At 45.7% G+C, this 14,860-nt stretch overlaps 1 long non-coding RNA gene across 1 annotated transcript; it reads left to right on the plus strand.

The window, feature by feature from the left end:
- Positions 1 to 2,685: 2,685 nt before the first annotated feature.
- On the plus strand, positions 2,686 to 6,655 carry LOC134124395 (uncharacterized). Its single transcript, XR_009955840.1, has 3 exons — positions 2,686 to 2,791; positions 6,415 to 6,540; positions 6,629 to 6,655. It is a non-coding gene; the product is annotated as an uncharacterized LOC134124395 (long non-coding RNA).
- Positions 6,656 to 14,860: the final 8,205 nt, after the last annotated feature.

Consider the following 14,860-nt stretch of genomic DNA (forward strand, 5'->3'; position numbering starts at 1 on the left):
CTTCGTGGACTGGAACGTGCTTCTGCTTCTGTGTCTTGTGTCGACAGACTTGTTTCACTTCATGGTTGTAAAAGGTTTGCAAAGCAAATCACCTCCAGACCACCAGGTGGAGTAACGTGTTTTGTTGAAGACGACCTACAGAGTGACGTCTTTGTGTGTGGACCTCGTAGGTTTGTTTATTTATTTATCAGAGACTATTTTGCCCCGTGCATCACCACTGCTGCTTTTCATCACAACTTTGTTCACCCATCGACCGGCAGACCGACGTTTGCAGAGATCTGCCTCCATGAATTGGAGGGCAAACTGATTCATTCTCATAAAAGATCTTCGTTTTTTGACCGTTATTTGGTTTCTACAAACCTGAGCATCAAACCAGGCCCGCAACGTTTTAAAGGTTAATTTGCCGGCTTAGTTAAGTTAATTATTGGGGTGTCTGTGTGTGGCACAGTCACAATGAAAAGTGTGTGAAAGGAAAGTTGTTTGGTCTAATGGTGCATTGTGCAACACAAAGTTAAGAATACATTTATTATCCGGTTTTTATTTCAATTCATGGTCTTCGATTAAAGTTCATTTTAAGACATTTCTGGGTTGGCAAGGAGTATAAAGTGAGAACCTCCATTGAGAAAGTACATTTGTCAGTACGGTGTGTGCGAGGGGAAGGAGGGAGGACTCAGGTGGGGAGTTTGAGCAACAAAAAAAGACTTTAACAGTCAGAAAACTTCAGAAAAAACCCTCAAAACCACTCCAACCCAATAAAAAGCAAAAGGAGGGAAAAAACAAGGACAAGACAGGGACCTGGACTTGAAACAACAACATATACGACTTACATGGCATGGGGACACGCCGCAACACTGGGACATGCAACAGGCATCTGACATCTAATGACGCAACAAGAGACTCACAGGGCTTGAATACATAAGGGTGCAGGTGATTGGACACAGGTGGAAACCATCAGACACGGCAGACAATCACAGGGGACGACAGGACAAGGAAGTGAAGTTACCCAGGAACACAAGAGACATGAAATAAGACAAGAACCCAAACCGTGAAAACATTACTCTGGCAGTCTGTTAAAATAGATCTGTGAGGTACTAAGTTTCTCTATTGATCCAAGAATAATAATATAGAGTTAATTTGGAATAAGAACACAATTGAAGTAAGTACAAAACTCATGGCCCTATCTACCAATTCAGAAAGTAGACGGGCTGCACTAATAAAAAGGTTTGTTTGTACTAAGGAAAATATAAATGTGTAATTCAAATCTTTCTAAATGTTTTCAGTGAAATCAAATATTTCATATTATCAGGTTTGTTCTGAAGCTTTCGCTAACCTTTTAACCACGAGAGGAAACCAAACCAAAAAAAAACAGTCAGATGAAGTCATATGATCACATATGCTTTGGAGAGAAGAAGAGAAAAGCTTTGAGTGAAGAGAAGTAGACTACGTCCTACCTGATGAGACGTTTGGATCATTGAAGGAGTTCCATTCTGTTTAAACGGAGACTGAAGACGGTTTGCTGCTTTTTATTAGTTTACTTCATCTAACACACACACACACACACACACCTCACCTCTGCGACTCTGCACTGAAGACACAAGGAAACATCAGAGGGAAAAACAAAGGGAGAAAGTGAGTGACCCTCATGCAGAGTGGAGGTCAAAGGTCAAACAGGTGAAGCAGGAGAGAAAAACAGCAGCAGAGATGAAAGCGACACAAAAGAAAGTCACTTTCTATCTTCATATTCTCTACAAAACCTCGGAAGCCTTTTAGATGCTTTTAAATCTTCACTGTGAGAATCAACTGAAACAGAAGGAGGAGAGAGGAGCCTGAGAGGAGCCCTACTGATCTGGTTGAGGGTCTCCTGAGGGATCCAGCTGAGGTCCACATCGTTGTGGCTGGAGGTCCCCATCTCCACCTTTGGAGCTGGGCGTCTCCTCTGAGGACAAAGAGTCAAACGTGAGGACACAGATTCTGTTCGTCATCCAACCCTGAGCTCCTCAAAAACTATGACGTCGTCTAAAATGATCACCCTGCTTCAACAAGCTGCATCACCAGTCATGGAGTCCTTTGAATGGCTAGTCCTGTCCCACCTGAAGTCCCTCACTGACCCCCTCCTGGACCCTGTTACCTGAATACTCAACCAAACACATCCAAGTGAACAGGAGTTAATAACAAGTATTTAAAAATCCATATATGAAAACTCCAGTCACATTTGACAGTATGCAAGCAGGCTTCTTTAGTGGCTATTCTTACCCATAATCCTTTGCACGGCAGATATATGAGCAATGAGGACGTAGTACGCCTCAGTTGAATACTTCATGTAACAAAATGTACTTTGTCATAAAGGTAAATGATTTAACGCGCAGCTTGAGACTGATACAGGGGTATCAGTCTCAAGTAGTTGTTCCACCCCAACAGTTTCAACCAGATCCTTAAAGTGGAATAAAGATGAATAAAAACACTCTCAGGTCACACTCTGTTGTCTTAAGGAATGTTTTTATTCAATATAAACTCTTTGCAACATTTGTTACAAAGGTTCCTGCTTCATCACTGCTTCATCTACTAGTCGAGGACCTTTGATCCTGTGAAAACGGCTCAGACTGAGACTCAATGGATCAGACTTTGGACTCTGATAAGGACACCCCCTTTCTGATGAAAGATAAGAAGCTCCAACAAGCTTCACTTCACTCCGTCTGATGGAAGCTGAAGTGAAGCACGGAGCTCCTTTTCTACAGACCTGCTGAGGACAGAAGAGAGCTGCACACTGAGGAAGTTCATGTCTACAAGATCAGTGAGTGGAGCTGTTATTGGTGAAATGACATCATTGATGGTTGTGAACGTGTGATTGTTTAAAGCTGGTAAACAAGATGGCGCCTGTGTGAGCAAGCAGAGAGAAGCTGCTGTTAGTCTGAATGATGACACTGTGATGAAGAAGAGGAGCTCAGTGTGATCTGGGGTCTGTGAGGACTGTTACTGATGAGGAGGGGAAGGGAGCAGACAGAGGGGCCCTAGGACCCAGCAGGGACCAGAGAGCTCACCTGGGCCTTTGAACATGTGTTACACCGAAATCTGTGACCCATCAGGAACTGTGACCGCAGAGGGCGCTGTTTCACATTGTTTGCTTGTGCGTACTAGACAACAGAGGGCGAAGAAGAGCGCCTACGCAAACGGCGTAAACGTTTGACTCATTTACCGTAAATCCAGGGTTCAAAATGAGGGGGGTCTGGGGGGGTCCCGGACCCCCCCATAAGCCATTGGGGACCCCCCATAAGAATTTATTTTTAGATTTTGGGGGGTCCCCGAAAAAATATTTTTAACATTAAAAATGATTGTGTAATTATAGGTCTTTAGTGACGTTTTATATTTATATCAAAAAATCACTTTATTTCCTAGCGCAATTGAGCAGCAATCAGGGCAGCTAATAGCGTCACAGGTTGTTGTCGTGGTCCTCCGGAGTAAACAGTACAGTCTGTGACGCAGACACGTGGTTACTGTCGAACGCGGCAAAAACGAAGCCTCACAAAGAGTGAAATCTAAAGAACCCTCATGAAAATCCCGTAAGTGCTTCGATTATGTTTATATCTCCATAATAATTGCTTATTATAGTAAAATATTTAGAGTTGGTGTTCCTATATCAAAAGTTGCATTAACTTAGATGATTAGAAGAGTGCGTTTGTCAACGTTTCTTGCTGTACGTGTATAAGCCAAACAAACTGCCAGCTAACAGCAGACAGTTAGCAGTTAGCTAGACTAGTTATTCAAAGCTAGCAAACCAACCTAATGGTCCAGTCAGTGATTACGAAAGATAGCGAGGACTTAATTCAAGTCTGTGAGTTTTGAATGGGAAAATGTCATCTACGTGAATCGTGTAGATTTGAAGAGGTTTTTTTGGGGGGGGTCCGAGACCCGGTGCTAATACGGTACAGGTGTTTTAACGACCGTTATCTACCGGACCGAATAGCAACTCTGATTTCGGTGCCTTATTTAGAGGCCACTAAAATGCCTCCCGCTTCTCCCTGATGCTCCGAAAACGGACGTTAGAGGGAAGTGAAACAGCGCCGCACGGGACGCTAGTAAACACTACACTGGACAGCAAGCTAACGTTAGCTAGCAGCTGAAGTATTAATATATATTTTAAATATGTCAATGGAGCAACCACGGTTAAATACTGACAGCTAAACGGTGTAAAGTGTGTCTGTGTTTCACTGAACAGTCTGTAGCTGCCGTTGTCTGAAAAACACAGATGTTGCGTTCACGTGAAATTCGCCTCGTCAGCTTTGTGCTGCATTCGAAGGTGTTGTAAAATACCCTTTTCCCATTGTTTTTGTCGTTTAACAGTAATTTACTGGTGGAATAAGTTTTTGTTATAAGTTATATTTATTACATTATTAATAATTCATTTAATGTTGAGCTCACTATCGTTTCCTTTTTTTTTACTAACTAAAAAAGAAGCAGGGGTGCCCTGTAGGTCTTCTCTCCAACCGCAGTTAACACTAACCTGAGGAAGTTGTAAACAAATAAATAAAATATGTGCCTGGTCACTTAACATGTTGATTTTGAATAATGTGGTTACTATTGGATTATTGTCATATTAATGGCTTTCGGTCATGTTAGAATATCTTACTTTTTTTTTAAACGTGTCCCTAAAGATTTTAGTTCAGGTTATAGATTGACTACTTTAAAACAAAGTAAACCATCTAATGTAGGTACAGTCTTTATAGACATCATTATTATTCAATCCAGCGGCTAGTTGTTTTACAAATTCCATTAACATAAGGGATGAGAAATGCCATTTGTATTTGATCAAACCCTTTGAAGGTGCATGGTGCCATATTGAGTACACCTGGTAGATTTAGGTAACTTAGTTAACTTCCTTGCTCAAGGAAAAAATGACCTGTTTTCCACTTTGTCATGTCAGGGATTTATATAAGGTGCTGTAACTTTGTTGGTCCAGAATTAGAGGGTTACCTGTTTGATTATAGCCAATCCACTTCTCCAGACACCACTACAATACTGGGACCAGCCCAAACTATGAAAAACATCCCAAGACCATTATCTCACCTTCAAAGTATGTCAAAATAATTTTGCCTGCAGTATATAGTGTAGCAAGGTAGTCTTCAGTATTTTTTATAGTTACATTTAAGGGGGACCCCCCAAGAGTCCTAAGTCATTTCGAACCCTGCGTAAATCCTCAAATAAAGACCGGGATTCAATTAGTGGCCAGGCTTCAGATAGTAGCCGGGGGCGTGGTCGATACGGACAAATAAAGGCCGGACCCAAATACAGGCTGGGGGTAAAAAAAAATTAAAAATGTAAAAGTAATATTTCATAAATACATTTTCTCCTGTTGGATGTTGAGGGGGACGCCGAATAGCTGTACAAATGTTGCCTCATTACTGGTGAGCTTCGGATGTAACATGTAACCTAAGTATTATGTTTAGATGTAGACCTATTTTGCAAAGGTCCATTTAGTTGGGAGTTTGTTTGCTCCATTTGACCGTAGCTTAATGGCTGTGCCCATTCAGATGTTGCTGATGAATTTGGTAGTTGCGTAATATGACAAACCAAGTCTAAGTCCTGCCCATTTGGTTTAATTTTGGTTGTCTCCTGTTCAGATATTTGTTGTTACGTTGACACTGCAAAAAAAGCGCTACACGCGATAAACTTTGCTGTGCAGCCTCTGTAAATAAAAGCCCCGGCCACTATTTGAGGATTTACGGTATTGATTTGTTCTTTCTTTTCTTAACACTACAATATGATGCTTTCATCCGTGGACGTAATGTATTAACGTTTACGTTTGCGTAGGCGGTCTTCTTCGCCCTCCATTGTCTAGCACGCACGAGCAGACGATGTGAAACAGCGCCCTCTGCGGTCACAGTTCCTGATGGGTCACAGATTTCGGTGTAACACCTGTTAATAACTTTTTGCTAGGCTTCTGATTGGCGAAGGTGACTTTACGATTTGGGTTATATTGGCGCCCGCTGGTGTGGCATGCTCTTGACAGCGCTTGATAGCGTGTTTTTGCGTTTTCATATGGACGGAGATTTATTTTAAACCGAGCATGTGTGGACAGGTTTTTTTTTTTTAAACGCAGGAGGAAAAACTCCGGTTATAAAAATAGTCTAGTCTAGTGGACTAGACCCAAGTACCCTTGAACTGTAACATTGACGTCACTGCCCTTCAGCACCAAATTGCTTTAGTAAAACACTACATTTATAGGATAAGCATTCAAAATGACGTCTCATAACATGTTAACAGGGTTTAAAGAAGGTAAAAGAAAGTTGGTCTTCCTCCAGAAGTCTAAACTTTAACGGACAGAACCCAGTGCTTCCTCCCTCAAGAGTTTTAGTGTTGAGGTGAATGAGCTCTGTGTGTTTGTCCTGATGAAGATGAATAATGTGTGAGATCTCCCAGCAGGTGGTTATGAAGGTGTGAAGGTGTGGACTCTGCTATGAATCAGGCTGAGGACCCAGAGGACAGTGTCCCTCCCTCTGAAGCCCCTCTGTGGGGGGGACATGACAGACAGACCAAAGCTCAGAGGTGAGAGGACCATCTCACACTGTCCTCCACTCTTCTCCATGTCCCAACGTCTTTGACTCACTGACTCTGGTTCTACATGTGTAACCAGGACCCATCAGAGACCTGGACCTGATCCTGGTCCGGGATATGGACCTGGACCCAGCTGTGTGTCCATGAAGAGTAACCAGTCCATGGATCATCTTCAATTCTTCAAAGATGTCCGTCCCTCTGTAGATGCAAGGTGAGGGTCTCAGGCTGATGGCGAGGTGTTTCTACCAGACTCTCTGGTGGAGGTTCTGGGTTTCTTGCTCCAGGGCCCTTCAGCAGAGTCCAGTGAGGAAGGGCGAGCTCCATGGAGGGCTTGGTGAGACCTAAACCAAACTGACTGGTGAAGAACACAGTGAGCTGTTGATTCTCAGTGGGACCAGTAGACCTAGACCACTACAGGAAGTCATGTGGTCCACATCCAGACCTCACATCATGGACCTTTACCTTGTTTTGGTCTCTGTGAGGACAGACACCATGTGAGCTGATGCTTCATGATTGGATGATGATGTGATGATGTAATCTCAGTGTTTCTTTCAGGTCACATCAGCAGAGAGAAAAGTCTCCTGAACCCAGCTGTGTGTCCATGAAGAGTCATCAGTCTATGGGTCCTCCTCTAAACTTCAGAGATGATCAGTCTATGGTTCCTCCTCTATACTTCAAAGATGATCAGTCTATTGGTCCTCCTCTAAACTTCAGAGATGATCAGTCTATGGGTCCTCCTCTACACTTCAAAGATGATCAGTCTATGGGTCCTCCTCTATACTTCAAAGATGATCAGTCTATTGGTCCTCCTCTAAACTTCAAAGATGATCAGTCTATGGGTCGTGACTTCAAAGATGGACGCCGTTCTTATGACCCAGAGTAAGTTCTTAAACAGATGAACTGTAAACTGTTCTGATCCTCAGTTATAAATCACAGAAATGTTCGTTCATTGTTTAAAGTGTTTTTTCCATGACGATCCATCATGACTGTTCGGTTCTATAAGATTCTCCCCACCGAACGGGGCATCAGGAGAGGACACGTTGTTCTAACTCGTTTGTAGTTTTTTATTAAGCCGATTGATTCCACAATTACAGCTGTAATTTTCCACATAGCAGGTTATAAACCTGTATAAATAAAAAGGGGTTACAGTGTAAACAACATTATTTCAACAATGCAAAATATACCATGGTTCTTTAACATATAGTATCTGGTCTTATAAATATTATTATACTATATATATATTTATCTATTTATTATAAGTGTTAACTGAGTGACTACCAAACATTTAATCATAGAAACACATCAATCAAATTTACACATTAAACTCATAGTCCCAAACCACAAGGGTGTACATCAGTAAACGGGAGTAAAAAGAGTGTAGTTTTAGATAGTGGCGCCGTGCGTAGCAACCCATTAACAAAATAGACCGATTTACTACATTTCCCATCCAGCACCGCAACCAGGAAGTAGTGAGTGTGACAGCGAAACCGCTCCAATTCCAAACGCTTTCGAGCCGACAGCGATTATCATACGGAGCAAATAACATCTAAACCAGAGCAGCGTAACAGGCAAACACACATAAAACAGCTCAAATGAAACAACAACAGCAGCTTACCGGTGGCGCATCTCTCCTGACGAGACCACCTGCCAGCAAATGCTCGCTTCCCCTTATAGCCCGTGACGTCAATCAATTAAGTGAACCACCCACCTGTGTTACCCCGCTGCCCGGTGACGTAGTCAACGCTACACCTCCCACTTGACCGACTGATCATGTGATTTAAGGCGGTCACAGACAACAATTTCATTATATATACATTCTTTTTTTTTTTTTTTTGTTTCTCCTCTCTAAGTATAGTACGCATTGTCACTGTTCATTGTCACTGTTCAGGTACCAGCCAGTTAGAGAGGGCAGGATCTGGGCGTGCTGTCTAGGAGTCTCTGGTCTTCCACAGCGATGAGGACTACCAGTCTCCTCACATCTCTCCGTAGGATGACAGACGTCTGGTGCTGAGGATTCCTCCCACGTTGCCCACCCATTAAGGAGGCAGGGGGGCCTGCACACGTCTTAACGTCAGCGTCTCTCACAAGTCCTTTCTTGTCGGGGTACACGGCCTGGATCCGTCCGAGCCGGAACTGCCCTCGCAATGCGTTTTGATCAGCAATCCAGACAACGTCACCGACTGCTACATTCCTCTGGATCCGGTGCCACTTTGGTCGAACGAAGAGGTTAGGTCCGGCAAGTTCACTCCACTTCTTCCAGAACATATCCACACCAATCTGGATGGCTCTGAGACGGCGCCAGGGATGAGTCTCTAAATCAATTCCTCCTGTGTCTCCTCCTTCCCTGGTTCTCCCGAGAAGAAGAGTATTGGGGGTCAAGTATTCTATAGAATCTTCTTGTTCTTGAGCCCTGGCGTCGATCGGCCTTTCATTTGTGAGGTTAGCTGCCTGGTAGAAGAGGGTTTGTAGTTCACCCCAGGTAAGTGAGCTTGTTGTCCCTCCGAGACTAGTGAGAGCCCTTTTTTATGAGCTTGACTGCAGCTTCTGCAGCCCCGTTGCGATGAGGTGCGTCAGCCGGATGAAGGTTCCATGCCCACACTGTCCCATCTTTAGCGGTTTTGTCCTCTATGGACGCTTCCCGTAAGGTAGCAAGGTACCTATGCAAGTCTTGTAGGGCAGGCTTCGCTCCAATGAAATTAGTTCCCCTATCTGACCACAACTTTCTGGGATGGCCTCTCAATGCCACAAAGCGAGAGTAAGTTTGGAGGAAGCTCTCCGATGATTGGTCGTCAACAAGGTCCACATGAACTGCCCTTGATGCCATGCAACAGAATACTATGCCCCAAACCTTTTTCCCTGTTCTTTTCTTGACAGCATCCTTAATTTCAAAGGGGCCAAAGAGGTCAAGTGTGGTATACTCAAATGGGTTAGCACGCTGTGAGCGTTCTGGCGGCAGATCACTCATCATCTGCTGGCACATCTTCCCTTTCCGTTTGCGACATGCGATACAGTCGTTCACAACTTTCTTTACGATTCTCCGGCCTTGCACAATCCATGCTTTCCTCCTGGTACGCAGCAGCGTGGCAGCAATACCTTCGTGGTTCTCATTATGAGCTTCTCTTGACAGTAGTGTTGCAAGCCATGAGAGAGATGGAATTATAGGGACAGCTGTTCCATCTTCTTTCCAGGATTGGATTCGCCCTCCACAGAGAAGGATTCCTGTGCTCCCGTCGTTGTAGACCACCAAGCGATTTAGTGTTGAGACTGGGAACTGACTGCCATCTTGGGCTGCGAGGACCAGGTCTTCGAAGGCTCGCTCTCTCTCCTCAGAAGATAGAAAAGAGCGGTCTGCCTCCCACTTTGAGGAGTCTGGTGCCAGGCGTCTTCCCAGCCAGGTTTCTGCAGCCCGTCGAGTCCAGGCTATGGAACCACACAGTTTGGACAGAGTACTGAAGCGTTGAGGTTCCACAAGGCGCACCAGTCCAACTGCCCAGGGCCTTCTCTGTGCGTCTTCCGCTGATGTTGCAATCGGGACAGCTGGTGGCGTCGGTTGGTTGACTCCATCCTGCTTTAGGTCCGCCTTGATGCCGGGCCCACTCAGGCCAGTTTTTTCCTTCTACTGGGCCCTGGTGACCACTGCCGAGAAGGCCTTCCGCTGAAGTTTTCCCACATCTTCAGCAGCAGAGGGTGCAATTTCACTGGCCATCTTCATGGGCCAGTTTGTCTTCGGTAATTTCAGGAACTTAGGGCCTTGCTGCCACCTCGATCCTTCATTAAGTTCCTCCGGAGTCGCACCTCTGGTAAGTATGTCAGCAATGTTTCGTCTTCCTTCAATCCACCTCCAATCTTCCACATTTCCGGCTTTCTGAATCTCACCGATTCGATTAGCGAAAAAGGTCTGGAAGCCGTAGCTGTCCTTTTGGATGGCTGCTAGGATTGTTTGGCTGTCCACAAAGTGAATCCATTGGTCGACTTTGATGTGGCAGTGTTTTTCAAAATACCTTTTTAAGCGAGTAGCGAAGACCGCACCACAGAGTTCCGCTTTAATCACATCTCCCTTTTGATCGAGAGGGGCGAGTTTAGCCTTGGATTCCACCAACTTCATTTCAACTTTGTCTTGAGTTTCCCACCGCAGGTAGAGTACAGCTCCATAGGAGGATTCACTTCCATCTGAGAACGTGATTCCTGTTGGTGGGCCTATGGCTCCCGACGGCGTGAGGCTTCTCTCGAACCTTACCTGGCCAAGTCTCACAAATTCTTCAAAGAGCGTTATTGCAGCTTCTCTGAGTTTTAGTGAGAGAGGAGCATCCCATGTGTCTTTAGATGGGTTGTCCTTGCCAGCTTCCTGGAATGATTCTCGTACTAACATTACTCCTTTCTGCTTGGCTGGAGAGGCAAGACCAACTGGGTTGTATAATGCGGCAATCTGGCTAAGTAGTATGCGTCGGGCAAGGGGGTTTGGTGTTTGTCTCCTGACCTCCTCCATGCTCAGATTAACTCCTGTCCTCATTTTTCCTCTTTTCTTCGAGAAGTTGATAGAAGTCAGCAACCGGAGCGTGTCGGTCTCAGGTTCGTAGCCGACCCCAAGTGCTTTGTTCTCCCCATCATGCATTTGATTGGGCAGTACCAGAGTCCTGGGTACAGCTGTTTCAGCAGGGGCTCCACTCCTCCCACTTTGGCGTGACAGAACCCAAGGTTTGAGGAAAAATCCTCCCGCTTCCAGAATCTCCTCTACCCCTTTAGTGACCCTTTCCAGCATCCTGAGGTCATCGTGCGAGGTCAGGATATCATCCACATAGCTGTCCTCGGTTAGAGCTCTCCGTTCTTCAATCATATCAGCAAACTGAGGAAGATTGGCTGTCTCTCGCATTGCAACTTGCGCGATACATCCAGCAGGTTTATCACCGATATTGACTCTGACAACTGCAAACTCCTCAATGTTGTCCTCTGGGTTGTCTCTCCAGAGAAAGCGGTGGAGGTGAACTTCATCATCTTTCAGCCACACTGAGTTGTACATTTTTTTCACGTCACCCAGTGCAGCATGGAGTCCACTCCTGAACCTCAGAAGTACACCTCTGATGGGATTGAGTACCTCGGGACCCTTGTGAAGGAGATCATTTAGACTTATGCCTCTGAACTCTTGGCTACTATTCCAGACAATTCTTACAGGGGTTGAGGAGGAGTGCGGGTTTGGTGCAACCAGATGGCTGATGTACCATTTAGGTCCTTCCCAGTTGTTAATTTCCTCCCTTGTGAGTTTTACGGCAGCCCCTCTTGATAGCATTTCATGGATTTGTTCTTTGTATGCAGCCTTCCACGCAGGTTCCTTCCCCAGACGTTTCTCAGTATTTCTGAAAGTTGCCTCCACTGCCTTCCGATTGTCTGGCAGTGTTTTGAGGTCTGTCTTCCAGGGATACGCTGTGTCCCAGTGGGGAGAGTTGCTGTGTTTGTCCGCCAGCACGTATGTTAGGCACTCTTTTATCTTTTCCAGGTCCCGCTCTTCCTTGAGGGTCATTTCTTTTCCACCAGGGGGGCAACTGCCACACTTGCAGCCACCACATTGAGGATTGCAGGCTGCTCCGATGCTGTCCCACCTGAACCACTCAAAAACCTCTTTGTTGGCGGTTGCAGTGCTCCGGGTATACTCATGTCTTTCCTCCCTCAGAGGTATGATGGTTTCTTTGTACGCCATCGAGGCCGTTCTCATGGTCCTTGCTAGGTGAGTTTCAGAGCGGTACACGGCCAAATCGACTGTCTCAATGAGATTGGGATGAGTTCCCCCAACAGTCTTTCCTAGTGGACCGTCCCAGAGAACGAGGTCTTCCACAATCTTGATTGGCTGGGGAACAAGACGACCTTCCCGGTGACTGATAAGGAGGTCAATCTTTGTGGGGCGGACCAGTTCGTCTCTGGGCACATTGGGGAAGAACTTCTGCAGCTGCTCCGCGGTGACTGATTGAGTGACCTCCGCGATGGTTTCCAGGCCATAGCAGAGAATTCTATGCTCTGCCACTTTTCCCTTGGAGGCCTTGATCTTCAGCCGCAGGGAATATCTTCTGGTCGAGACAGCCTTTTTCATCCCCCCGACTCCATGGACTACAAGTCTGATGTTCTCACCGCACAGTCCCAGGCGATCAGCGGTTTCATTTGTGATATAATTTGTGTCAGATGCGAGGTCGATTAGGGAGCCAACAAGGCAACCTGAGTTTGTCGTCACTTCCATCAGCATCATCACCACTGGATGTTCTTGCAGACTCTTTCCAGCCTTGGCGCATACAGTTGATGATATTCTATTTGAGAATGCATCCTTGTATTTCTCTCTTTGTTCTGGAGTAAGCTCTGCCAGAAACTCCTCTTGTTTGTCGGTTAGGCCAAGTTTCTTTCCTCCAAATTTTACAGTACTCTGATCCTCACTAGTGCTGTCCTTCTTTGGAGTTGGCGGTTTAGGGCACAGGAGGTAATTGTGGTCCGACACCCCTCCTTTACGACAGTCTCCTTTCGGGCAGAGGTATCTGGGTGTGCATCCTTTTCCATCCTTGGGGTGGGAACGTAAACACTTGGAACACAACCCTAGCTTCTTCAAAAGTGCCCTCTTTCTTAAGAGATCTTGCTCTCTGAAGATCCTGCAGGCAAACAGCTTGCCGGCATGGGAGTCATCTCCACAGACAGTACAGCTGGGATAGTCATCCTTCTGACCTCCTGTGGATTTTGTGAAAGCCATCTTCCCTCTTTTATCTGGGTAGTCTGCAGCACCCTTCTCCACAGGGCCTTTATCTGCAGAGCTCAGTTCCAACTGATCCAACTCTTCCAGAATCTCCTCCTGCTTCTTTAAGAACCGTAGGAGGAAATCAAAATGATACAGTGGAGAGAACCGGTTTGCTGGGTCAGTCTTGTGAATAATCCATTCCTTCTTGAGAGAACTGGGAAGCTTGCTTTCAAGAGATTGAGCAACAACACGGTTCTTCACAGCGTCCTCTTCACCAAGGATCTGGAGGTTGCACAGTGCCCTTTCTACAGCCTGGATCAATTCAATGGTTCTTCTTGGATTGTTTCCTTTGACGGGTGGAAGAGCCTGGACCTCGTTGGTGATCAGTAGGACTATTTTCGCTTTGTTCCCGTATTTGCTGTCCAGCAGCCTGAACATATCGTCGGCAGATTCACAGCTAGATAGAACTAGATCCTTCTTGACCTTCTCATGGAGACTATTTAATAAGTGGAACTTTTTTATACATTCAACACCTTGTGGGTTACCCAATTCTTCTAGGTCCTCCCACTCGTTCTTCCAGCGATAATATTCCCTCATGTCACCGAAGAAAGTGGGTAGCCGTGCTCTTTCAAGGCTGATTTGAGGCTGGAGATTATAGTTTTCTTTGGTCCTATCGGGGCTGCTTTTCTGTCTAAGGGGTCGGATGTTCCTGTTTGGTGCCCCTGTGTATGTTTTGGGCTTCAACTTGAGATCAGCAGACACGTCAGGGAGAGAAAGTAAAGAAGCATCTTGTCTCGGCTCACCAACCGCGCTGCCATCATCTCCCAGGTTTCTTTCTCTACCCTTTACTGCTTCATCGTCCTCCAGTTTATCAGACAACGCCAGGACCCTCTTCTTGAATGTCTTGTGGCGTGTCCTGAGATCGACTGCCTTTGGACCAGGGACCAACTCTTTCCACTCTTCCAGCATCTCTCCGAGTTCAATAACCTCTCTTTCAAGACCTCTGTTCCTTAGCCTGCGGTCCTTGATTGACTCCCGAGGGTTAACTTCCTCTCCTTCAGCCATAGTGATGGCCGACTCAGCTGTTTCAGCCTGCCTGAAGAACGCCTCCTCTGCGTAGCTGGTCCAAAAGGCTTCCTGGGTGGCTTTCTTTACCTCAATGAACCTTTTCTCACACTCCGCGGTCTTCACATCAATTAGGGTTGCAGATTCTATGACCTCTTCATCTGTTGACTCCCTCAGGGCTTCAGCATACTCATATCCCGCATCTGTGACTTTAGAAAAATCCGCCCTGAATATTTTCCATTCTTTGAGAACTTCAGTTGGTTCCAAAAGTCCTGGTTTGGTGAGAGTATGAGCCCGTTTTGTGAATGAAGCCTGTGCTCTTGATCGCACACTTTTAAGCTTTTCCAAGTCTGCCATTGTGACTCCCTTTGTGTTGACTGGAGAGCTGGTCACTGTCAATGTGATTACGCTCTTTTATCCTATCAATGGGCAGTTTGATTAATGATAACTTGGGATCAGCCACAGAAGAGAACCAAGAGGCCAACAAATCCAGGGTTGGCCGAGCTTCCTTGATGAAGCAGTCCGTGGCTGGTTTCACTG

Source organism: Pungitius pungitius, unplaced genomic scaffold (genome assembly GCF_949316345.1).
Source record: "Pungitius pungitius unplaced genomic scaffold, fPunPun2.1 scaffold_84, whole genome shotgun sequence".
NCBI lineage: Eukaryota > Metazoa > Chordata > Actinopteri > Perciformes > Gasterosteidae > Pungitius > Pungitius pungitius.